The following is a 24,940-nucleotide window of genomic DNA, read 5'->3' as shown; positions in this document are numbered from 1 at the left end:
GTCAGCCTGGGTGATAATGCAACCGGTGTTGGACGGTCCCCCGCCAAGAGTCCCAATAAAGGTCTGTGGTCTGTGACTATTTCAAATCGCCGCCCAAACAGATACTCGTGGAATTTTTTAACCCCAGAGACTATAGCAAGCGCTTCCCGGTCTAGTTGGCTATAGTTCCTTTCTGTTGCGGACATTGTGCGGGAAAAATATGCGATAGGGGCTTCCGAACCATTCGGTAACTTGTGGCTGAGGACAGCCCCTACCCCGTAGGGTGATGCATCACAAACTAGCACTAATGGCAACGTCCCATTATACTGAATTAAAAGGCTATCGCTGGACAAAAGTTTCTTAACGCCTTCAAATGCCTTAGCCTCAACCCTGCCCCAAGTCCATACAGATTTTTTCGCTAGCAGTTTATGTAGTGGTTCGGCTACCGTTGCCTTCTTTTTTAAAAATACCGCATAGAAGTTTACAAGCCCCAAAAATGCTTGTAATTCTGCTTTGTTTTTTTGGGGTGGAGCCTTTCTAATGGCTCGCACTTTGCTCTCAGTTGGGTGGATGCCTTCCTTATCTATCCGGTAACCCAAGAATTCTACAGATTCAACTCCTATCTGGCATTTGTTGAGTTTAACCTTAAGCCCCGCAGACCTGAAAATGCCAAAAACCTTCCGCAATTTGACCCCTAATTCTTCCAAGTTTTCTGCTGATATCAGTACATCGTCAAAATATGGGACTACTCCCGGTAGACCCTGTAGGAGCCGTTCCATGAGGTTTTGGAATAACCCAGGGGCTACGCTAACTCCGAACTGAAGTCGAGTGCATTTAAAAGTGCCCCGGTGTGTGACAGTCATCTGTGCTTCGGCTGTTTCGTTGTCAACTGGTAATTGTTGGTAGGCTTGAGCCAGGTCGAGTTTGGCAAAGACCTGTCCCTGCCCTAACGAGTGCAACAAATGTTGCACTATGGGGACGGGGTAAGCACTCTTTTGCAATGCTTTGTTAAGCGTTGCCTTACAGTCAGCACAAATATGGACTGATCCGTCCAGTTTGACTGGGGTCACTATCGGTGTCTCCCATTTTGCATGGTCGACGGGGACTAAAATTCCCCGGCTTACTAATTTATCTAGTTCCCTGTCAATCTTGGGTTTGAGAGCGAACGGAACCCTCCTAGCTTTTAATTTAATGGGAGCTACTTGGGGGTCTAAATTGAATGAAATGGGGGTCCCCACGTACTTGCCCAGGCTGTCTTGAAAAACGTCCTCGAATTCCCTCAGCAATTCGTCCTTCAGGTTGACGCCACTTCTGTGAACTCCGGTTATGCCCATTCCCAAGGCTCGGAACCAGTCCAGACCTAGTAAGCTGGGCAGGTTTCCATCTACGATGGTGATCGGCAGGGTTTTCTTGAAATGTCCATATCTCACTCTGACCGACGTGACTCCTCGAACAGGGATTCGGTTTCCTTGGTAGTCTTGCACTCTCAGCTTTTGGGGTTGCAGTTGGCGTTTCGCGAATTCTGGCAGGTCCCTCGCGATTGTATCCCAAGACATAATCGTGATTGATGAGCCGGTATCCACCTCTATTTTACACTGCACTCCTTCGATGTAGGTCTTAGTGAATATTTTCTTTTCTAGCCGTGTCGATGCGTGGCCCACTCGCACAGTGATGTGATTCGACTTCGTGCCTTTTTTGAACTGGCCAATCCCTGGCCGCTTCGCAGAACCGGCGCCCTGTTGATTGGCCAGTTTGAATTTTTGGCGGGAAGGTTGGGAGGCTCGGCAGGCCTGAGCTATATGTCCTTTCTTTTCACATCGCCGACAAATTGCGTCCTTGAACCTGCAATTCTGTCATTGGTGTTGGCCTCCGCAACTCACGCACTCGTCACGGTCGCCTCTTTCCGGCCTCCCGGTGTGGAAAACCTCTTCCTGTTCTTCATCTTCCCATTCTGCCTGGATCTCTTCGCTGTGGACCGGCATTGCTTTCGCTGAGGAATTTGGTGCGTTCGGCTTCTGTAAGGTTTCTGCCGCTTTGGTGGACATCTCGTGCGCCCTGGCCTCATCCAGGGCTATCACTAGGGTTAGGTTGCTTTTCGACAGCAGCCGCCTCTGTAGTTGGATGTCCCTGACCCCACAAATGAGTTGTTCTAATAAAGTGTCCTCCAAGTCCCTATACTCACAGTGGGTTGCGGCTTTCCTTAATGCGGCCATGTACACGCTTATCGATTCGCCCTCTCGCTGAACTCTTTGCCTTAGCTCGAAACGTTGTACGAACTTCGATGGCACCGGCGTGTGGTGTGCTCATAGCGTCGTCTGTAGCACTGGCTATGGCACCGACTGGACAGGCGTTGGTTCCGACAGCGATTTGGCGGTATCAAAGACTTCTGGCCCACAGTGGCTCAGGAAGTAAGCGCGCTTCCGATTATCCAATACTCCTTGCAGTTCGTTGGCTTCGAGGAAACACTCGAAACGAGCCATGTACGACCCCCATTTCTCCTTGGTTGGGTCGAATGGCACTGGCGGCGTATAGCTAGACATCGCTATGTATCCGCTCTGGATGACTGGCTGGGTTTGAAACTAAGTTGCTCCTTCAGCTCTTTTCCTAATCTCACTGCCTTCAATATCCCATCCTCGTCGCCAATGTTAGGTTTGGGCAATGAAGAGGCAGGAGACAATGCAAGTGACAACAGCTCTTTAGTTTATTGTGAATCCCAGGAAAAGCCAACAGGCAAAAACCTCTCTTTATATAGTATTTTGGCTGAGGCATCAACCAATCAGCAACGTGCATTTTCCCGCCCAATTTTCCCTCCTAAAATTCAAATACATTACAAACAACCTACACAACAAAATTGGTTAGGAATTAAAAGAATATTTGCTATTGAACCATGGGTTTACGATTGCATTTACAACCATCAAGTGAATTGGAATTGAAATACTTTGTAGACAGTATTTGGGCTTATGATGAACAAGAGACAAAGTCAATGTCAGGATTTGTTATGATGTCAGCAAACATACTAGCTAGTTGGAAATCTAGAAAACGGACTTCAGTTGTCATTTCCACAGCTGCAGCACAATTCATAGCATTATCAGAATTGTCTTCAATTCTCTTCAGAGATGACATGGTATATATGGTTAGTAAAGGATTTGGATGTTGAAGTGAAAGGAGCTATACCAGTATTTGAAGATAACACAAAAGGTGTACAAATGACAACAGGTGGGCGTACAAACCAGAAGGAAGCGTGTTGACATAATGTAAAGTCAGAGAAGCAGTAAAGAAAATGTAACAGACATAATTTATTGTCCACCAGAAAATAATTTAGCTGACCTAATGACAAAACCATTAAAACATCTTACATGAGGCAATCTACGCTATAATTGGTTGCTGTAGATGCAAAGGGGGAGTTTCCCATTTTTCCCGCTTTTTTTCTTCTGTGTGCTCTTTATGCTATTTGGATTTACCTAACGATGTTTCTGTGTTCCTGACCATCTTGTTTGCTGTAAATGTTAAATGGATCCAACAAAGGGTTGGGGGAATAAGACACAACTGTTGTCTTATTGTTCTCAACTTAAATTTTAAGAAGTTTTATTAATAAGAATCAAACAAAGATATTTCATCGTGGAAAAACAGAGACAATGGTTCTGGTGATTTATGGTAAATAAGCCATTCTAAACTTTATCGTGGTGACCAGAATTGGATGCACTATTTTAGGTGTGCTGTCACCAGCACAGTGTAAAGTAACTCTGTCACTTCTATGCCTCTGTTGATGCAGCCTAGGACTGAATTCGCTTTTTTTGCAGCACAAAATTGGCAGAAGCAGTACTTGTCTATTTCTCATGTAGCCCAAGGATACTGCCCTTTTGGAGATCTCCCGTGTACCTCATCCCATTTCCAGTGCACCTACAATTCCTTAACACAGTTTACAAAGTGTTAAGGTAGCAAAACAAAACACTTTGTCCCAGTCCCACGTGATAGTGACCCAGAAGCAGCCACCATTTTGACAGAGGCAGACATGGCAAAATGATGGCTGCTTCCACAACTCCACCGCATGGCCTAGACATGAATCCCAGGCACAGTCAAAATAACGGCTGCTTTCATGACACAGTCATGCAGCCCACAAATGTCTTACCCTCCTTCACCAACATGAGGTTCAGTGGTCTTCAAAAGATATGGAGAAGGAGGAGGTTGTGATGCCTGGTGAGGTGGGAGTAAGCCCTAATGATCGCAGGGTTCCAGTGGGAGTAGGAAATGCCTGTGGGGACACTGTAGGGAGGGAAAGGTCTGTAGGGACCCAAAAGTTGGTGTAGTAGATTTCCAAGACATTCCTGCAACCCTGAGGTAGTCACTGTTCTGCTTAATGACTTGAATATTTCTTAATGACTTGAATATTTTTATATTCATATTTTTAATATTTTTAACAGCTTCATCAGGGAGAGAAGGAGGTGGGGAGGGTTAAGTAAGGCAATCTCGCTTAACAACCATTGCAACATGCAACTATAATTGACAGGTCCCATTACAATTGTATCTAGAAGACTACTAATATGATGGCTGCGTAATTCTGGGACTCAAAATCTGGAGGACACCAAGGTAGAAGATGGAAAGTCCACCTGTGGAAATTCCATAAGCGATATACAAAAAACACCACCCAAAAGCCTTTTTGAGGAATTCCATTACTTCTGCAAAAATGAAATATCCAAAAACTGCTGTTGCTAACCAGAAACAGGTAGTTAGCCCTTTTTCATTTTCATTCACCTACAAGTCTAATCCTGAGACATGTTTAAGTAAAAAGAATGAGGCCAGAATTAAAATAGTCAATTAGTCACCTATATTCCTAATAAGAGATTAGAAATGAAATTCAACCCTTCTCTAAACTCATCAATGTTTCCTTTATGTGGATTTCCTTGTAGGAAATAAGATTTATACTTGAAGATCGTCCATAGACAGGATATTTGAAGGATTTCTCTCCCGTGTGAGGCATCCGGTGTCTCATGAGGTGGAAATTTTTAATGAAATTTTTCCCACACTCTGGGCACCCATATGGCTTCTCTCCTATGTGAGTCCTCTGGTGTTTCACCAGATGGGAATTCTGGCTAAAATATTCCCACAATTAGGATGTTCCAAGGGTTTCTATCCTGTGTGAGTTCTCTGATGTCTTACCAGGTGGGAATTCTGACTGAAACTTTTCCCACAATCAACACATGCAAAGGGTTTCTCCCCTGTGTGAGTTCTCTGATGTTCCAGCAGGCTAGAATTGTGACTGAAACTTTTCCCACAATCAGAACATTCAAAGGGTTTCTCTCCTGTGTGAGTTCTCTGGTGTTGCACCAGATTGGAATTCTGACTGAAACTTTTCCCACAATCAGAACATTCAAAGGGTTTCTCTCCTGTGTGAGTTCTCTGGTGTATCAGCAGGCTGCAGTACCGACTGAAACTTTTCCCACAATCGGGACATTCAAAGGGTTTTTCTCCTGTGTGAGTCCTCTGATGGATCACCAAGTCAGAATTCTGTCTGAAACTTTTCCCACAATTAGGACATTCAAAGGGTTTCTCTCCTGTGTGAGTTCTCTGGTGTTTCACTAGGTCATAATTCTGACTGAAACTTTTCCCACAAAGAGGACATTCAAAGGGTTTCTCTCCTGTGTGAGTCCTCTGATGATTCACCAGGCAGGAATTGTGACTGAAACTTTTCCCACAGTCAGGACATTCAAAGGGTTTCTCTCCCGTGTGAGTTCTCTGGTGTCTTATCAGAATGTAATTCTGACTGAAACTTTTCCCGCAATCAGGACATTTAAAGGGTTTCTCTCCTGTGTGAGTTCTCTGGTGTTTCACTAGGTCAGAATTCTGAGTGAAACTTTTCCCACAAAGAGGACATTCAAAGGGTTTCTCTCCTGTGTGAGTCCTCTGATGATTCACCAGGTGGGAATTCCGACTGAAACTTTTCCCACAAAGAGGACATTCAAAGGGTTTCTCTCCTGTGTGAGTCCTCTGATGATTCACCAGGCAGGAACTCTGACGAAATCTTTTCCCACAGTGAGGACATTCAAAGGGTTTCTCTCCTGTGTGAGTTCTCTGGTGTCTTATCAGATTGGAATTGTGACTGAAACTTTTCCCGCAATCAGGGCATTCAAAGGGTTTCTCTCCTGTGTGTGTCCTCAGGTGTCTCACAAGGTCAGAATTTCCAATGAAATGTTTCCCACAGTCGGGACAGTCATACGGCTTCGCTCCCATGTGGGTCCTCTGGTGTATCAGCAAGTTGCCATTTTCGCTAAAGGATTTACCACATTGGGAGCACTTGTAGGGCATCTCTCCTGTGTGGGTCTTTCCATTAATGAAAAAAGAGCTGTTCTGACCTGAGCTTTTATCACAGTCAGATAATTTGTATTTGCTTTTCTCCAGAGTGGATTCTTCCCTGCATAATCCCTTGTGATTAGAAGTTTGCTTTTCTCACAATAGGCACATCTATGCAGCTTTTTCACCACTGATATTCTTGAGAAGGTCAAAAATATGTGTGATCCCTTGTTTAGGGGTGCTTTAATTTAAGCCCTTTTCTTTCTTCCAGGGCAAGACCTGCATTACTATCTGCCCTATGTAACTATCCAATTCAGCTTTTCCTCCACACTGACTTCCAGATATTTCCCTCTTTTTCTGAAATGGAAAAATAATCTCCCCTGACCTTTTTGTATAATGTATCATTGAGTTCCACATACTCTACATTTTCCAGCTGGAAATCTGTTCTTGATTTTCTTTCCTTTATCTTTCACCTACTAGGTGAATTGTGTGGTTTTTCCTGAAGAAAATGAAGAATATTTTTATTTCTGCCTCAATTTGCTTTGCTTTTCAATATTGCTTCTTATTCTCAGTTGTCCACTGTGATCTTATCAGCATCATCTTTGTCTGTAAGATTCAAATAAAAATGCAGCTTTTATTGTTTGTAAAAAGGTTGCAGAAGATGTGAAAAAAGTATACATTACAATGAAAAAGCAATTCCACAATGGTAGAATAATCTCTTACATTAACTGTGACATTTGACTACTGAGATCCAAGTTCAAATATCCATTCGTTCATGAAATTCACTTGTTGACTTAGGTCAGTCACAAATTCTCAGCCCTGCAAAAGTTTACGTGCAAAAGTTTCAAATACAGTTATGTGAAAAAGAAAGTACACCCTCTTTGTGTTCTATGATTTTACATATCATGACATAGTAAAAATCATCCAGACCTTAGCAGTTCTTAAAAATGGGTAACTATAATGTCAGATGAACAAAAACAGATGACACATTATACCCATGTTATCGTTTTTTTTTACAAAAACAAAGCCATAACAGAGACATGAAAAACTAAAAACACTCTTACTTCTTCCATAGGTACGAAGAGGCAACGCAGCAGCCAGTGCTATTGATCAAATGCCCTTGATCAATTATCATCAGCAAATGTGACTATATCTATAAAAGCCGAAGTTGTAGGAGTTTCCTGGTCTCCAGCATTGCGATGTGAATTAAATGCTAAAGAGTAAAGATATCAGTGGGGATCTTAGAGAAGCAATTGTTGCTGCCCATCAATCTGGGAAGGGTTGTAAGTCTATTTCCAAACAATTTAAAGACCATCATTCTACATTCCACATTCACAAATGGAAAACATTCAAGACAATTGCCAATGTTCCCAGGAGTGGAAGTCCCAGCAAAGTCACCCCAAGTTCAGACAGTGCAAAGCTCAGAGAAATTACAAAAAATCCAAGCATTACATCTCAGGCTCTACAGGCCTCATTTAGCATGTTAAGTGTTAAAGTTCATGACAGTACAATTAGAAAAAGACTAAACAAGTATGGTTCGTTTGGTAGGGTTGCCAGGAGAAAGCCTCTGATTTCTAAAAAGGACATGGACGCAACGCTTGCATTTGCAAAGTTACATCTGAACAAATCACAAAACTTCTGGAACACTATCCCTTAGACAGATGAAACCAAAGTGGAGATAAAGCCCACAGTTTACTACCCTTTTCTACTGCTACATGTCGGGATGAATGAAACAAAAAAGAACTTGAACACAATATTGAGAGATTACAAGCATCTAGGCAAGAAAGTTAAGGAGTTAGATGCACAAGTAGTTTTTCTCATCTGTACTGCCAACGAAAGGTCAACACCTGGTAAGATAACAAAGGATTCTAAAAGTGAACTGGCTAAAGGGTTGGTGTCGCCAAAAAACATTTGGATTCCTGGATCATGGTCTGTACTACCTTCATGATAGGCTTTTGGCAAGGGATGGGCTGCATCTCACGAAGACTGGGAAGAATATTTTTGGAAAATGACTGGCTCAACTTATCAGGGGGGGTTAAACTAAAATTGAGGGGGGAGGATGACCAATCTTTAGGATCTCCAGGACCTAATTCCAAGCACAAATCCTTAGAAACCAAGTCAAATAATGAGGTAAGGAGGAATGGAAAGGAAGACAAACTCAAATACCAAATAGGAAACATAGGAAGCATACCCACAGACCAATATAAAGACCTCAAGTGCCTATATACAAATGCACAAAGTTTGGGGAACAAACAGAGTGAACTTGAACTATTAATAACATGAAGGTAGATATGAAGGTAATTGGAATTACAGAAACTTGGTGGGATGAAACCCATGACTGGAAGATACTGATAGAAGGTTACAAACTGTTCAAAAAACCCCAGACCCCATAAAAGAGGAGGGCCTTGTAAAGGACCACTACATTGCTACAGAAATGCACGAAACCAGGAAGAAAACCTCCTAGAATGCATATGGATTAATATAAAAGAAAAGAAGAATAACATTGTCATAGGTGTATATTACAGGTCACCCAACCAAGCAGAAAAAATAGGTGTCATTTTTGCCAACCAACTAAGAAATATATGTAGGAAACACACTATAATACTAATGGGGGACTTCAACAAAAACACAATCAATAGAACATGATACTGTTGATGGAATTTACATAGATTTTTGTAAGGCTTTTGATACAGTAGTACATGATAAACTGCTGTTGAAATTAAGCGCTTAGAGCATTTCTGGACTTTTGCACAAGTGGATTGCTGCTTTCCTGTCTGATAGACTGTAGAAAGTCAAAATAGGGAACTCGCTGTCTAATCCTGCATAATTTAACAGTGGTGTTCCGCATGGCAGCGTTTTAGGTTGCACACTTTTTTTGCTCTATATCAACGATTTATATGATCAACTAAAAAGCAATTGTGTTCTTTTTGCCGATGACGTAAAATTATTCAATTCTAAGATAATTCTGTTGTTTTGCAAATGATCTCGACTGTGTGTCTGAATGGTCATCTGTTTGGCAACTTCAAATTTCAATTAATAAATGCTCTGTCTTACATATTGGTAAATGTAATCAGAATGTCAAGTATAAGCTAGGTGGCATTGATCTAGCAGATGACTCTCACTTTGTTAAGGACCTAGGTGTACTTATCCCTCACGATTTAGGCTCCAAAGCTCACTGTAATAGCATTGCTAAAAAAAGCATTAAGAGTTCTAAACTTAATTTTGTGAAACTTTTTTTCCTGGAAGCATGATATTGCTAATTAGAGCTTATAAAACTTACGCTAGATCAATTTTAGAGTATTGTTCAACTGTTTGGAATCCCCAGAATATATCAGACATCAGTACAATCGAGTACTTCACGAGAAAAGTCTTGCACTCTTCTGTACAGAATAGAATTCCTTATGCTACTAGGCTCAAAATTCTCGGGTTGGATAACTTAGAACCGTGTAGCTTGTAGGTATTGCATACAAAATTATGCATAGTAATATTTTACCTGTAAATGACTTTTTCTGTTTAATTGCAATAATACGCCCACGAACAACCGCTTTAAACTCAATGTAAATCATTCTAAACTTGACTGTAAAAAATACGATATCTGTAATAGAGTTGTCGAAGTCTGGAATGCCCTACCTGATTCAGTTGTCTCAGCTACAAATTTTCACAATTTCAGTCACAAATTGACTTCTGTGGACCTTACTTCATACTTAAGTGGTCAGTAGAGGGGGCATGCATAAATGCACTAACGTGCCTATCAAACCTGTCATTGTATTTTTATTCTCTTCTTAGTCTCATTTTTGTTTGACAAATTCCAATTAATAAAAATAAATAAATAAATAAATAACATAGTCTTAGATTTTAAAAGAACTGATTTTAACAAACTCAGAGAGAACTTGGGAAAGATTCCTTGGATGAAAATCCTAAAGGCTAAAACAACTGAAGAAGCTTGGGAACTCTGAAAAAAAAAGATCACGAAAGCCCAGTCCAGCACAATACCACCGAAAAAGAAAACAAGAAATCCCAAGAATAAACCAGCATGGCTGCACAAATTGAAAGACAAAAAGGACAAGTACAAAAAATGGAAAGAAGGACGCATAACAGACAGAATATCAGCAGATAGCCAGAATCTGCAAAGACAAAGTCATGAAAGCAAAGATGTAGTTCCCATCTTCAAAAAAGGAAGGAAAAAAAAACAGATCCAGGAAACTACAGACAAATCAACCTAACATCAATACCCAGGAAGATATTGGAAAAGATGATAAAAAAACAGATCTGCCAACATCTAGAAACGAGTAAAGTAATAACTAGAAGTCAGCATGGGTTTGTTAAAAACAGATCATGCCAATCCAATTTTATTTCATTCTCTAACATAGTGATTAAATTAGTAGACTAGCAAAATACTGTGGACATAATATACTTAGACTTCAGCAAGGCATTCGACAAACTAGACCACAACTTACTTTTTGGTAAGCTAGAAATAGCAATAGTACTTAGACTTATATACCACTTTACAGTGCTTTACAGCCCTCTCTAAGCGATTTACAGAGTCAGCATGTTGCCCCCAACAATTTGGGTCGTAATTTTTCCCACCTTGAAAGGAGGGAAGGCTGAGTCAACCTTGAGCCTGGTGGGATTTGAACTGTTAAATTGCAGGCAGCCGGCAGGCAGCTGGCAGTACTGCACTCTAACCACTGTGCCATTGAAGCTCAAGAAAAAGCAGTGGGGTACCACAAGCTTCCATCTTAGGCCCAATACTTTTCAGTATCTTCATGAGCAACTTAGATGAGGGAATAGAAGGGGAACTTAACACATTTACAAATGATACTAAGCTGGTAGGAATACCTAACAACCTAGATGATAGTTTCAAGATCCAGATGGATCTTGACAGACTTGAACACTGGGCCCTATCAAACAAAATGAAATTCAATGTAGAGAAAAGTAAAGTCTTACACTTAGGCAAGAAAAAGAAAAAGTACACATATAGACCGGGTGAAACCAGGCTTAATAGCAATAACAGTGAGAAAGATCTTGGAGTCTTAGTGGACAACCAATTAAATATGAGCCAGCAGTGTGCGGAAAGAATGCAGAGAAGAGCAACCAAGATGATTAGGGGACTGGAAGCTAAAACATATGATGAACAGTTGCACGAACTGGGCATGGCTAGTCTAGTGAAGAGAAGGACCAGGGGAGACATGATAGCAGTATTCCAGTATTTGAGGGGCTGTCATAGAAAGGAGGGGATAAAGCTATTTTCCAAGGCACCTGAAGGCCAGACAAGGAATAATGGATGGAAACTGACCAAGGAGAGATTCAACCTAGAAATACGGAGACATTTTCTGACAGTGAGAACAATCAACCAATGGAACAGCTTTCAGAAGTTGTGGGAGCTTCATCACTGAAACTTTCAAAAAGAGATTGGACTGCCAAATGATGTAGGGTCTCCTGCTTGGGCAAGGAGTTGGACTAGATGACCTAGAAGGTCCCTTCCAATTCTGTTAATCTTTATCTGTAAGGATCATTAATGTTAACCAGTTGGCAGCATCCAAACCAAACAGGCCAACCTGCTTCTGGTCTTTCCTCTAACCTGTCCTTAACTCACCTTCCATCCGATGCTTTGATCCTTGGAAGAGCACAAATAACACTCTGCACACCACCTTCCTCCCATGAGTGATCCGGAAGAGGAAGTTCATCTGCGCTTCTCCTCTCCTCCCATCCTATCTAGCAATACAGTACTCAATGGTTTCAGTTCCTTTTAGCTCCAACAGATGGAGCTCTTGTGCTGTTGGCTTTCTAATTGCAGATGCTGCCTATCTGACTGCCATCTCATCCTAGGAGGTCAAAAAACAGGCTTGTCCTGTTTCTGCCTAAGGCATCTGCAAGATGTTTTCACTGATTACATGCTGTCAAGTCGTTTTTTGACTCCCAGCAACTGAGCCAAGTGAAATGTGAAACTACTTAGCTTGTGAAGTTTCGCTACATGGGAAAAGTCCTAAAAGTTTATGAAGTTCAAACTGAATTATGGAATAGGAGTTGGAAGGGACCATCTCTCTAAGCAGGAGAACCTATACTATTCTGGATAAACAGAATGTCCAGCCTCCTCTTTCAAAATCCCATTGCTGGAATACTCACAAGTTGTGGAGGCAAGCTGTTCCACTGATTGAATGATTTCATGGACAGGGACTGTCTCAATTCTAGGAAGGATTTGGTTTTAATAAGTCTTCCTCTGTTACTTCTTTTACTGCTCTCAGGCACTTTGGGGAATAGGTTGACCCCCTCTTAATGTGTCAGTCCTTCAAATACTGAAAGACTGCTATCATGTCAATCTTAGTCCCCTGTGTCAGACATATCCAGTTCTTGCAACTGCTCATCCAATGTTTTAGCCTCCATTCCCTAGGTACCTTTGTTGCTCTTTTCTGCACTCTTTCTAGAGTCTCAACATCTTTTTTTGTATCATAGCAATCAAAATTGGACACAGTATTTCAAGTGCAGCAGTAATTCATTACTAACACATCAGGTGATTTTTGATGCTGGTGATGCAGACTAGGACTGGGTTGGCTTTTTCTGCAGCTGCAGCACACTGCTAGTTCGTACTTAAGTGGTTGTCGGTTAGGACTCCTACATCCCTCTCACAATTACTGATGTTGGGAAAGGTACAACCTCTCCTATAGATGCACATTTAGGAGGGGGAGGGGTCGGTTGTAATGTCAAATGGTCACAAAGTGACTAGTCATATGTTAGTATGACCAATCTCTTATGTTAAAGGAATTCAACCCCAGGTTTTTCCATACATTTTTGTCTACTCAGTGTTCCAATCCGTGGGGACCTCAACTACAGGTAGATTACAGGTTATATGCATTTTAACAATTGCAGTGGGTTAGAAACTGTATGTGTGTGGAGATAAAATAGAATAGAATAACAGAGTTGGAAGGGACCTTGGCGGTCTTCTAGAACAACCCACTTCCTTGGCTGGAAACCCTACACCATTTCAGACAAATGGTTATCCAACATCTTCTTAAAAATTTCCAGTGTTGGAGCATTCACATCTTCTGGAGGCAAATTGTTCCAGATGGGACAGCCTGGAAAAAAATCCCCCCCAAAATGGAAAATAAACGGTTTTTTTTCAAACAGCTTTGGAAAAAAATGGGGGGGAAACTTATTTTTTGTCGAATTTTTTAGATTCCCCCCCTCCCAGATCTTCCCATCTCAATTTATAATGAAGGGAACAATAGGACAGGAACGGTCAGCACTTTTGTGCTCTTATGCACACCCCTTATAGTCCTCTTAGGAATGGGGTGAGATCAATAGTAGACAGCTTTTGGTTGAAGATTTTGGGATTTTGAGTAGAGACTATGGAGTCAGGTAATGAGTTCCAAGCATTAACAACTCTGTTACAGAAGTCATATTTTCTGCAATCAAGTTTGAAGCGGTTGACATTTAGCTTGAATCTATTTTTTGCTCTTGTAATATTGCGATTGAAGCTGAAGTAGTCTTTTATAGGAAGGATATTGCAATAGATTATTTTGTATGTTAAACACAGGTCATGTCGAAGTCGACGGAGTTGTAAGTTTTCTAATCCCAGGATTTCAAGTCTGTCGGTATAAGGTATTTTGTTGTTTTCGGAGGAGTGAAGAACTCTTCTAGTAAAATATTTCTGGACTCGTTCTATTGTGTTTATGTCAGAGATGTGGTGTGGGCTCCAGACGGATGAGCTGTATTCAAGAATAGGTCTGGCAAATGTTTTGTATGCTCTAGTTAGTAGTGTAGAGTTTTTTGAAAAGAAGCTGCATAAAATTAGGTTTACAACTCTTAGGGCCTTTTTTGCAATGTAGTTGCAGTGGGCTTTGCATTAAGGTCATTTGATATGAGAACTCCAAGATCTTTGACAGGTTGGGGGTCGTCAGTTAGGTAATGTCCATCAAGTTTGTACTTGATGTTAGGGTTCTTTTTTCCAATATGTAAGACTGAGCATTTGCTGGTTGAGATTTGGAGTTGCCAAGTTTTAGACCAATCGGAAATTAAGTCGAGGTCTTCTTGAAGGGTAGAAGTATTATTAGTGGTATTAAATAGTTTGACATCATCAGCAAAGAGAACACAATAACTTGAGATGAGGTCACAGAGATCATTTATGTATAGTATGAAGAGTGTTGATCCAAGAACACTACCTTGGGGAACGCCACTTTTGACAGGAACAGGATTTGATATAGCGTTGCCAATTTTGACCACTTCTTGTCTGTTTGACAGGAAGGCATTTATCCAATTGTGAAGAGGTCCTGAAATGCCGTAGGATTTTAGTTTGAGGGATAGTTTATCATGTACTACTGAATCAATAGCTTTGCAGAAGTCTATGTAGATTGCATCTATTGCTTTTCCTTGATCAAGGTTGGTAGTCCATATATTTTTGCAGTGGAGAAGTTATAGGTTACAATTTTTTCAATTATAGACAATTTTTTTCTGAAACCAAATTGTTTATTAGAGAGAAAGTTGTTTGTTTCGAGATGGAATGTAATGGATTGGTTTATGATGGATTCCATTACTTTGCATGAGACACAACATAGAGAGATAGGTCTGTAATTTTCAACAAGGCTTGGATCTCCTTTTCTGAAGACAGGGATGACTGTGGCTAGAGACCAGAGTTTTGGAAGGGAACAAGTTTTGAAGGCTTTATTAAAAATTATGCCTAGGGGTTCAGCTATATTAATTGAAAGTTTTTTTAAAAAGTAGTCCATCTGGTCTGATAGATAATGATGATTTCAGGTTGCAAAGGGCTTTTTCAACATTATCTTCTGTGAAGTCTATATGTGTTAGGTCGTTGTTATCTTCTGTGGAATCTATATGTGTTAAGTCATTGTTAACATTTTTGGTACGATTGAGGGATGTTGGATATGAGCCATCACTGTTTACAAAGACTGAGCCAAAAAATGTGTTAAAGAGGTTTGCTTTAACTGTTTCGTCAGTACATTCTTTGCCGTTAGGTTCTTTTAGTGGTGGAATGGATCTTGTTTCTTTAAGTTTATTGTTCACAAAATTACAAAAAGCACGACTGGAATTGGTGCGTAGAAGGTCTTGTTCTTGTTTAGTGTGGTAAGTGTTACATTCTGTTTTTATTTGGTTGCAGATATTTTTGTAGCGGTTTTTGAACTTTGCTACATAGCCCTTTTTGTTTTTTTTCCAGAGAGATTTTTTTTTGGATTGAAGCTTTTTTATTGATATGGGAAATTTGCTTTTCCTTTTGATTTTGGTGATGATTTGTGGTACATATAGTTTGATGATTTTATTGATTTCAAGTAGGAATACTTTATAGTGGTCTTCTGTAGTAATACAGGTTGAGAATAGATTTTGCCAGTCAAGAAATGAGAGATCATTGTTTATAAGGTCATAGTTGGCTTTTTTAAAATTGTAGTTTGGAGTACTATTGTTGAGACGATTTATGCGAGGACGTATGTTTAGATTAAAGTCTATCATGCAGTGGTCACTGTTGGAAAAGGGTTCTTTTATTTGTAGTCCATAAATTGAGTTTGCGTTATTGCAAAAGACGAGGTCGAGGCAATTCATGAGATTAGTATTGTTAGTTACTAGTAGAGAGAGTTTATATGCAACTTGAATATTTTTTAAGTTCAGTGATTTTTTGTAAAAAATAGCTACTCCACCACCTCTGTGGTGATCACAATCTGATCGAAGGACTTGGTATTCTTTCTTTGAAATAATGGAGTCAGTGAAGGATGAGTTTAGCCATGTTTCACAAACAAATATGATGTCAAATGTACCATTGTTTATTAAGAGGATAAATTCAGGTAATTTGTTTACAATATTTCTTGCATTTAATAATTTACATTTGAGACCTGTAGAATTAAGTGTAGGAAAGGTAAGGGGCGTGCATACCTAGTTTTGATTGGTAGTTGATTGAGGGTTTTTTGTAATGAGTGGTTGATCGTTGGATGATTGGGGTTTTTGAATGGGTCGTTGAGGATTTGCAGGTTGATCGACGGGTGAATGGGTGTTTTGATTTATAGATGGATGGATGCCTTGTTTGGTGGATGGTTGAATGTTTTGATTGGAGTGAGATTGGGCGATGGGTTGATTGAAGGATATTCTTTTTATGCATTTTAATTTTTTAATTTGGGAGCTCAGCACCGAACAAGAGTTGAGAAAAAGGTTTTATGTTACCTTTTTATTATTAAAAGCATTTATTAATAAACGTATTTAAAATATTCAAAAACACCAGGCAAACCTCTCTCTTTATATAGTATTTTGGCTGAGGCACCAGCCAATCAGGAACGTGTCTTTTCCCGCTCAAATTTCCCTCCAAATATTCAAATACATTACACTTCTCCCCTCCCAGAAAACGCTTAGTCCCTTTTTTACATAATATTTGCATGTTATTTGCACACGTAGTCACGCAGGTAGACAGGGCGTCTCCTAACTCTTTCTGACCTGCGCAAATCATTCCCTGGAGGGGAATCGAGCTGGTCGGAGGGACTATTTGTTTCTCCCAGCTCCTTCCTTTGGCCCTCCGGCCCTGGATTATTGGCAGAGTCGCCCCTGCTGTCTTCTGGAGGAATCGTGTGGCGTCGCTGGACTTCTTCTTTCTCAGATAAGTCCTCCGATCGCCTCGGGTCTGAGCTAGCTGTTGGTTCAAATGTTTGGTAGTCAGGGTCTGGTTGTTTGGTTTCTAGATTTGTTTTCATTCTTTTTCGTAATTGATCTATATGGCGTTTCCAAACTCTGCCATCCCCCATGTCCACTAAATATGATTTGGGGCCTGTTACCCCTACAATCTCCCCCCCTAACCATGAGGGACCCTCGCTGTAGTTGTGTGCCCACACAACGTTGCCTGCGACCATTTGTCTGGTTTTGTCCCTTGTGGCTTGGTACCCATCAGGGGAGTATGTCGGATTAAGTCTGTCTAAGGGCACCAGAGCCTCCTACCCATTAATAGCTCTGCTGGGGTGCGGCCGGTGGCTACACAAGGTGTCCCACGTTGCGCTGCCAGGAAGGTGTCAATTTTAGTTTGCCAATCCCCTGGGCTAATTCTTGATAGTGCCTCCTTGGCACTGCATACAAAATGCTCTGCAAGGCCATTCGTAGCCGGGAGGAAAGGCGCCGAGAGGGCATGGCAGATGCCCACTTCGGCCAAGTACCCCTCGAATTGAGTGGCCATGAATTGCGGCCCATTATCTGACACTAGGGTGTCTGGCAGCCCATGTGTCACAAAGAGTTGCCGTAATACTCTAATTACGGCTTCTGCTGTCGTGGTTTTCATTAAAATTATCTCCAACCACTTCGAGTAGGCATCTACAACAATCAAGAATGTTTGTCCCTGAAAAGGTCCTGCAAAATCTATGTGGATTCTTGACCAAGGTCCCTGGGGCTTTTCCCACTCCCTTACTGGGGCTGTAGGGGGTAACTGTCTCAATTCCTGGCAGGCTTGGCATTTCCCTACCCGGTCGCTAATGTCTTTGTCCATCTGTGGCCACCAGACATAGCTCCTTGCTAGACTTTTCATTCTGACAATTCTGGGATGTCCCACATGTAACAATTCTAAAACATGCCCACGTAATTGCAACGGAATAACCACTCTATCCCCCCATAACAAACAACCCCCTTGTACAGACAGTTCCAAACGCTTTTTTGTAAACTCTTTAAACTTTTCTCCCGGTGCAACGGGCCATTCCCTCTACACCCAGCCAATTACTGTACGGACAATAATATCTCTATAAGATGCCTTAGCCACTTCGGCAGAAGTTACAGGGCCAGAGTCCAGAGAGTCAATTAATAAAATTGGTATTCCCGGGGTTGGGTCTTCAATTGTATCTGGCAAAGGACATCTACTTAAAGCGTCCGCCTGTCCCAAGTCTTTGCCCAGTCGGTGAGACAGCTGGTACGAGTATGCTGCCAGGAAGATAGTCCAACGGGTCAGTCTGGGAGACAATGCAACTGGTGTCGGACGGTCCCCCGCCAAGAGTCCCAACAGTGGTCTATGGTCCGTGATGATTTCAAACTGCCTCCCAAACAAATATTCGTGAAATTTTTTCACGCCCGAGACTATGGCTAATGCTTCCCTATCTAATTGACTATAATTTCTTTCTGTTGTTGATATCATGCGGGAGAAATAAGCAATTGGGGCTTCAGTTCCGTTCGGTAACTTGTGGCTGAGGACTGCCCCTACTCCATAGGATGACGCGTCGCATACCAATACTAGGGGAAAGGTTCCATTATACTGAATCAGAATGCTGTCGCTAGACAATAGCTTCTTAACCGCTTCAAATGCTTTTGCCTCCTTCCTGCCCCAAGTCCACACAGAGTTTTTTGCTAGTAGCTTGTGAAGTGGTTCAGCCACAGTTGCCTTATTTTTTTTAAAAACCGCATAAAAGTTTAACAGTCCCAAAAATGCTTGTAACTCTGCTTTGTTTTTTGGGGGTGGAGCCTTCCTTATTGCTCGCACCTTGCTTTCAGTAGGATGGATGCCTTCCTTATCTATTTGATATCCCAAGAATTCTACAGATTCTACTCCAATTTGGCATTTGTTAAGTTTCACCTTAAGTCCCGCAGTTTTAAAAATTTCCAGAACCCTTCGCAATTTGTCTCTTAGCTCCCCTAAGTCTTTGGCTGATACCAACACATCATCAAAATAGGAGACTACTCCAGGTAGACCTTGCAAGAGCCGCTCCATTAGGTTTTGAAATAAGCCAGGCGCTACACTAACTCCGAATTGTAATCAGGTACATTTAAAAGCGCCCCTATGTGTGGCAATTGTTTGTGCTTCGGCTGTTTCGCTGTCAACAGGTAGCTGTTGATAAGCCTGTGCTAAATCAAGTTTGGCAAAAACTCGTCCCGGTCCTAGCGAGTGCAGCAGATGTTGCACGATCGGGACTTGGTAAGCACTCTTTTGCAGTGCTTTGTTAAGCGTAGCCTTATAATCAGCACAGATACGGACAGGGATCCGTCTGGCTTGACTGGGGTCACTATTGGTGTTTCCCACTTTGCGTGGTCAATGGGAACCAATATGCCCTGGTTTACTAGCTTGTCTAGCTCTTTATCAATTTTGGGCTTTAGGGCAAACGGGACCCTCCTCACCTTCAGTCTAATCGGGGCTACCTGGGGGTCTAAATTAAATGAAATGGGAGTCCCCACATACTTGCCCAGGCTGTCCTGGAAAACGTCCTCAAACTCTTGCAACAGCTCCTCCTTTAGGACGCCGCCGACGCCGTGAACTCTGGTGATGCCCATTCCCAGGGCCCGGAACCAATCGAGACCCAGTAAGCTGGGCAGGTTTCCATCGACTATGGTGATCGGTAGGGATTTTTTGAACCATCCATATCTCACTCGAACCGTTGTGGTGCCTCAAACAGGGATCCGGTTTCCCTGGTAGTCCTGTACTCTCAGCTTCTGTGGCTGCAGTTGGGCTTTGCGACTTTTGGTAGATTTTTGGTAATCGTGCCCCAGGACATGATCGTAATTGACGATCCGGTGTCCACCTCCATTTTACACGATACTCTTTCTATGTAGGTCCTGGTGAATACCTTCTTCTCCAGTTGTGTTGATGCGTGGCCCACTCGTACAGTTGTGTGGTTTGACTTCGCGCCTTTTTTGAATTGCCCAATCGCTGGCCGTCTCGCGGAACTGGAGCTTTGCTGATTGGCCGGTTTGAATTCAGTCCTGAATTTTTGGCGGCATGGTTGGGTGGCTCGACAAACTTGAGCTAGGTGTCCTTTCTTTTCACACCTTCGGCAAATGGCATCTTTAAAACGGCAGTTCTGTCGTTGGTGTTGGCCCCCGCAACTCACGCATTCGTCATGGTCACTTCTCTCCGGTCTCCCGGTTTGGAATACTTCTTCCTCGTCTTCGCCTTCCCATTCTGCCTGGATCTCCTCGCTGTGGACTGGTGCTGCTTTCGCTGTGGAGTTCAGCGTGTTCGGCTTTTGCGAAGTCTCCACCGCTTTGGTGGACATCTCGTGTGCCCTGGCCTCATCGAGGGCTATCATGAGGGTCAGGTTGCTCTTTGAGAGTAGCCGCCTCTGCAGTCATATGTCCCTGACCCCACAAATGAGTTGTTCGAGTAGGGTGTCCTCCAAGTCCCTGTACTCACAGTGGGTTGCCGCTTTCCTCAAGGCGGCCATATACACGCTGATCGATTCGCCCTCGCATTGAACTCTTTGCCTCAGTTCAAACCTTTGCACGAACTTTGATGGCACCGGGGCGTAGTGCGCTTGGAGCGTTGTCTGGAGCACGGGCCACGGTACCGACTGGACCGGCGTTGGTTCCGCCAGCGATTCGGCGGTATCGAAGACTTCTGGTCCGCAGTGGCTCAGGAAATTTGCACGCTTCTGATTATCCGACACTCCTTGCAGTTCATTTGCTTCGAGAAAACATTCAAAGCAAGCCATGTATGACCCCCATTTCTCTTTGGCTGGGTCGAATGACGCTGGCGGGGTATAGCTAGACATCGCTACGCGGCCACCCTCAACAACTGGCTGGGTTTGAAACTAAGTTTTGTTCCTTCAGCTCTTTCCGGGTCTCACTGTCCTCAACATCCCACCTTCATCGCCAATGTTAAGTCTGGGCAATAATGAGACAGGAGACCACGTGAATGACAACAGCTCTTTGGTTTATTGTGAGAACCCAGCAAAAACACCAGGCAAACCTCTCTCTTTATATAGTATTTTGGCTGAGGCACCAGCCAATCAGGAACGTGTCTTTTCCCGCTCAAATTTCCCTCCAAATATTCAAATACATTACACCGTCCATCTCACAGTTTGATGCAACTTTGAGTTTCTTGCCTTGCCCTAATGTTCACAGCAACACTGACAATCCCCACTTTTTTCCTTTCCAGTGTCACCACCAAATAGGGATACAACAAATATGTCAGCAATATGGTGCTGCTATCACCCAGCAGCCATTAGAGGGAAAAAAGCAGGCACTTCCAAGAAAAGGAGATCAAAGCAGGAATTGCTAATAAACCTGGAGATCCTGTGATCAAAGCCACAATCCCTTTCCTCCTCAACTCAATATTCCTACAGCTTGTTTCCATCAGGCAGAACTGCCTTTACCTGTGAAATCTTACATTGCTTGTTGTGTCTGTGCCCCCCCCCCCGAGTCGGGCCCCCTTCCAGAAAGTGACTCGGAAAGTGAGGGGGAAGGGCTATCAGGACTTACTTTGGAGCACCGGCTTCCCTGGCTCAGCTCCAGGAGCCAGAGGCAGGCCAGGTGAAGGAGATAACGAGGCCTCCTTCCCCTGACTCTTCACCCCCCAGGCCACACCTCCAGACCCGGCTGATGGCAATCAGGCCTGGCTGGACTCTAGGTTTCGTAGGCAGGAGAGGTGGGAACAACAGAAGCAGGGGCGGGGCAGGCCTAGAAAGTGCTGAGTCACGGAGCCACACCCCACAGAGTATAAAAGCAGTCCTGGCTGCTCTGCTGCTCCGTGACAAGCAAAAATTGAGCTCAACTCTTGGACTCAGAGAAGCGAGCTGAACATTGGGCCTGGACTCCTGACTTCCTGGTTGCCTGGCAACCCCAAGAAAAGAGGGAGACTTTGGCAGGCAGCTGCAGATTCCCTGCCAGGACTGATAGCAGCCGTGAACTCAATTACTGGCTCATTTAGCCAGCTCGCGTGGCTGAGGCCGGGAGGGGACTGAACACTGCTTTTTTCCCTGGGCCTCATCACACACTTAACTTTTGAAGGTCTCCCAGAGACAGCCATCATTTTCAGTGCACCCAAAATTCCTTAATGCTGTCTGCAGTGTTAAGGTAGAAAAAAAAGATCAATTTGTCCCTCTCCCACATGACAATGATCCAAAAGCAGCTGCTATCCACCACATGGCCCAGGGATGAATAACAGGAACGCTGAAAATAACGGCTGCTTCCAGGAACACAGTTATATGGCCCAGGGATAAATGGCCTGCCCTCTTTCCCCAACATGATTTATTTATTTATTTATTTATTTATTTAATTAGATTTTTATACCGCCCTTCTCCCAAAGGACTCAGGGCGGTTTACAGCCAGATAAAAACAAAGCAATATAAATACAAGATAAAACAATGCTTTAAAAAACTTATTAAATTTGGCCCAAATTAAAATACCCTTAAGACAATAAAACCCACTAAGTAAAATTAAAACCAAATAAAATATCTAAAATTCTATGCCAGTCCTGTGCGGACAAATAAATATATCTTCAACTCGTGGCGGAAGGTTCGAAGGTCAGGAAGTTGACAAAGTCCTGGGGGAAGTTCGTTCCAGAGGGTGGGAGCCCCCACAGAGAAGGCCTTCCCCCTGGGGGCCGCCAGATGATATTGCTTCGCTGATGGTACCCTGAGGAGTCCCTCCCTGTGAGAGCGCATGGGTCGATGGGAGGCAAACGGTGGCAATAGGCGGTCCCGTAAATAAAATGAGTAACGTGAGGTTAAGAGATGTTCAAAAGGGATGGAGGAGGAGGCTATTAGGGCTGAGATGGGAGTCAGGCCTAAGAATTGCAGGAACCAAGTGGGAGTAGGAAAAAGCCTGTGGAACCCTGTTTAAGAAATAGGGGGATGCTGTGGGGGAGGTAGAGGCTTGGGTGGAAAGACCTGCAAGGACCCAAGGGTTGAGGTAAAACAGGCCTTTGGAGGTCAAGCCTGGGCCTGCGCAATAATTTTCTCCAACAGTGAGGTAGCCAGTGTTCTGCTTAATGACTTGCACATTCATTTAACGGCTGCATCAGGAACAGCAGGGGTAGAGGTAGTTAAACAACTGGTAGGCAGGCCCCATTACAGTTGTATCCCGAGGACTAATTGTATGCTGGCTGGGGAATTCTGGAGCTCAATGTCTGGAGTTCACCAAGATAGAATCTGGAATCTGGGGATAGTGTTGGAAGAAATATCCATCTGGGTTCAGTTCCAAGTGGGGAAAAAGATACTGGAAACATGGAGCCTGCTTGGAAAGATGGTTTAATGGTGGTCACATGTTCAAGGCGTTGGGTGAAGAACCAGAGAGGAAAGGAGAAGAGAAGAAGAGGGTAGAAGGGTTGCTGAGTGCCTGAGTTTATACTCTCTGTGGTGCCCCACCTTGGTATTTCCTGTTCCTGTATAAGAAATGTACCCTGATTGGTTGTCAAACTCCCAGGTGGTCTAGAGGTCTTAGCTAACATTGTAGGTTGTCTCTCAAGCTTGCCTGAGCCTTGCCATGTGGTGAGTTTCTGTTGCTAGATGAGTCCTATTATGTTGCAAATGATGGTCCATTGACAAAGGTGGGGGGATTGAGTGAGTTTGGCTGAAGCCTTGATTGCCCATTGACAAAGGTGGGGGGGAGTGAGTTTCTGTCTCTGACCCATTGACAAAAGGGGGCGGGGAGGCAGGAAGCTGCTTTCTTTAAAACAGGTTTCTCCATTTCTTATCCAGGGTAATATAATCTTCTGCCCTTTTTAATATTTTCTAAAATATTTCATTCTTCTAGGAGAGGGGTGAGTGCTAACTTCCTACAATAGGATTTGGAACTCCACATGTGAGAATTCGATACAGATACAAAAAACCACCCAAAAGCCTCTTTGCAGTAATTTCACAACTTCACAAATTTCACAATTTCACAACTTCTGCAAACAGAAACATCTGCTGATAACCAGAAAAGGTTATCAAGGGCCGTGGTGGCTCAGGCTGTAAGATAGCCTGTTATTAAAACACAGCAGCCTGCAATTACTGCAGGCTCGAATCCCACCAGGCCCAAGGTTGACTCAGCCTTCCATCCTTTATAAGGTAGGTAAAATGAGGACCCAGATCGTTGGGGGGGGGGCAATAAGTTGACTTTGTAAATATACAAATAGAATGAGGCTGTACATTACACACTGTAAGCCGCCCTGAGTCTTCGGAGAAGGGCGGGATATAAATGTAAATTTAAAATAAAAAATAAAATAAATAAAATAAAAAGTTAGCCTTTATCAAACTGACATTTTCCATTTTAGTTTTTCTCTCAAACTACAGGTCTAATCATCAGACTAAAAAGAATTAGACCAGAATTCAAATAGTCAAATTCTCACCTACACTCCCAATAGGAAATCAGAAATGAAATTCAAGCCTTCTCTAAACTCATCAATGTTTGCCTCATGTGCATTTCCTTCTGTGCAATAAGAGATTATTTATGCTGGAAGAATCATTCACTCACATGGTCTCTCTCCTGTGCAAGTCCTCTGGTGTATCACAATTTTACAACGGTAACGGAAACTTTTCACACATTCTGAACACTCATACGGTTTCCCTCCTGTGTGAATCCTCTGGTGTCTTACCAGGTGGGATTTTGTAATGAAACTTTCCCCACAAACTGCACACTCATGCTGTTTCTCTACTGTGTGAGTCCTCTGATGGTTTACCAAGTTAGAATTGTTCCTGAAACATTTCCCACGATCAGGTCATTCAAATGTTTTCTCTCCTGTGTGAATCCTCTGGTGACTCATGATGTGGAAATTATCTAATGAAACTTTCCCCAAAATCTCAACACTCATACGGTTTCTTCCTAGTGTGAGTCCTCTAATGTATCACAAAGTTGCCATGCTCACCACATTGGGAGCACTTGTAGGGGTTCTCTCTTGTGTGGGTCCTTCCATGAACCACAAGAGAGCTGTTCTAGCCCCCATTTTTGCCACATTTGGAGTATTTATACGGCTTTTTTCCAGTGTGGATTCTCTTGTGCACAGTCACCTGTGATTTGCAGT

At 42.8% G+C, this 24,940-nt stretch overlaps 2 pseudogenes; one reads left to right on the top strand and one right to left on the bottom strand.

Annotated features, from left to right (window-relative positions):
* The window catches only part of LOC131193108 (zinc finger protein 658B-like), a 172,399-nt pseudogene that overhangs the window by 70,463 nt on the left and 76,996 nt on the right, over positions 1-24,940 (top strand).
* Positions 3,253-24,940, bottom strand: part of LOC131193141 (zinc finger protein 850-like) — a 39,520-nt pseudogene continuing 17,832 nt past the window's right edge.

Source organism: Ahaetulla prasina, chromosome 2 (assembly GCF_028640845.1).
Source record: "Ahaetulla prasina isolate Xishuangbanna chromosome 2, ASM2864084v1, whole genome shotgun sequence".
Lineage (NCBI taxonomy): Eukaryota > Metazoa > Chordata > Lepidosauria > Squamata > Colubridae > Ahaetulla > Ahaetulla prasina.
This window is presented reverse-complemented; position numbering and strand designations above follow the sequence as displayed.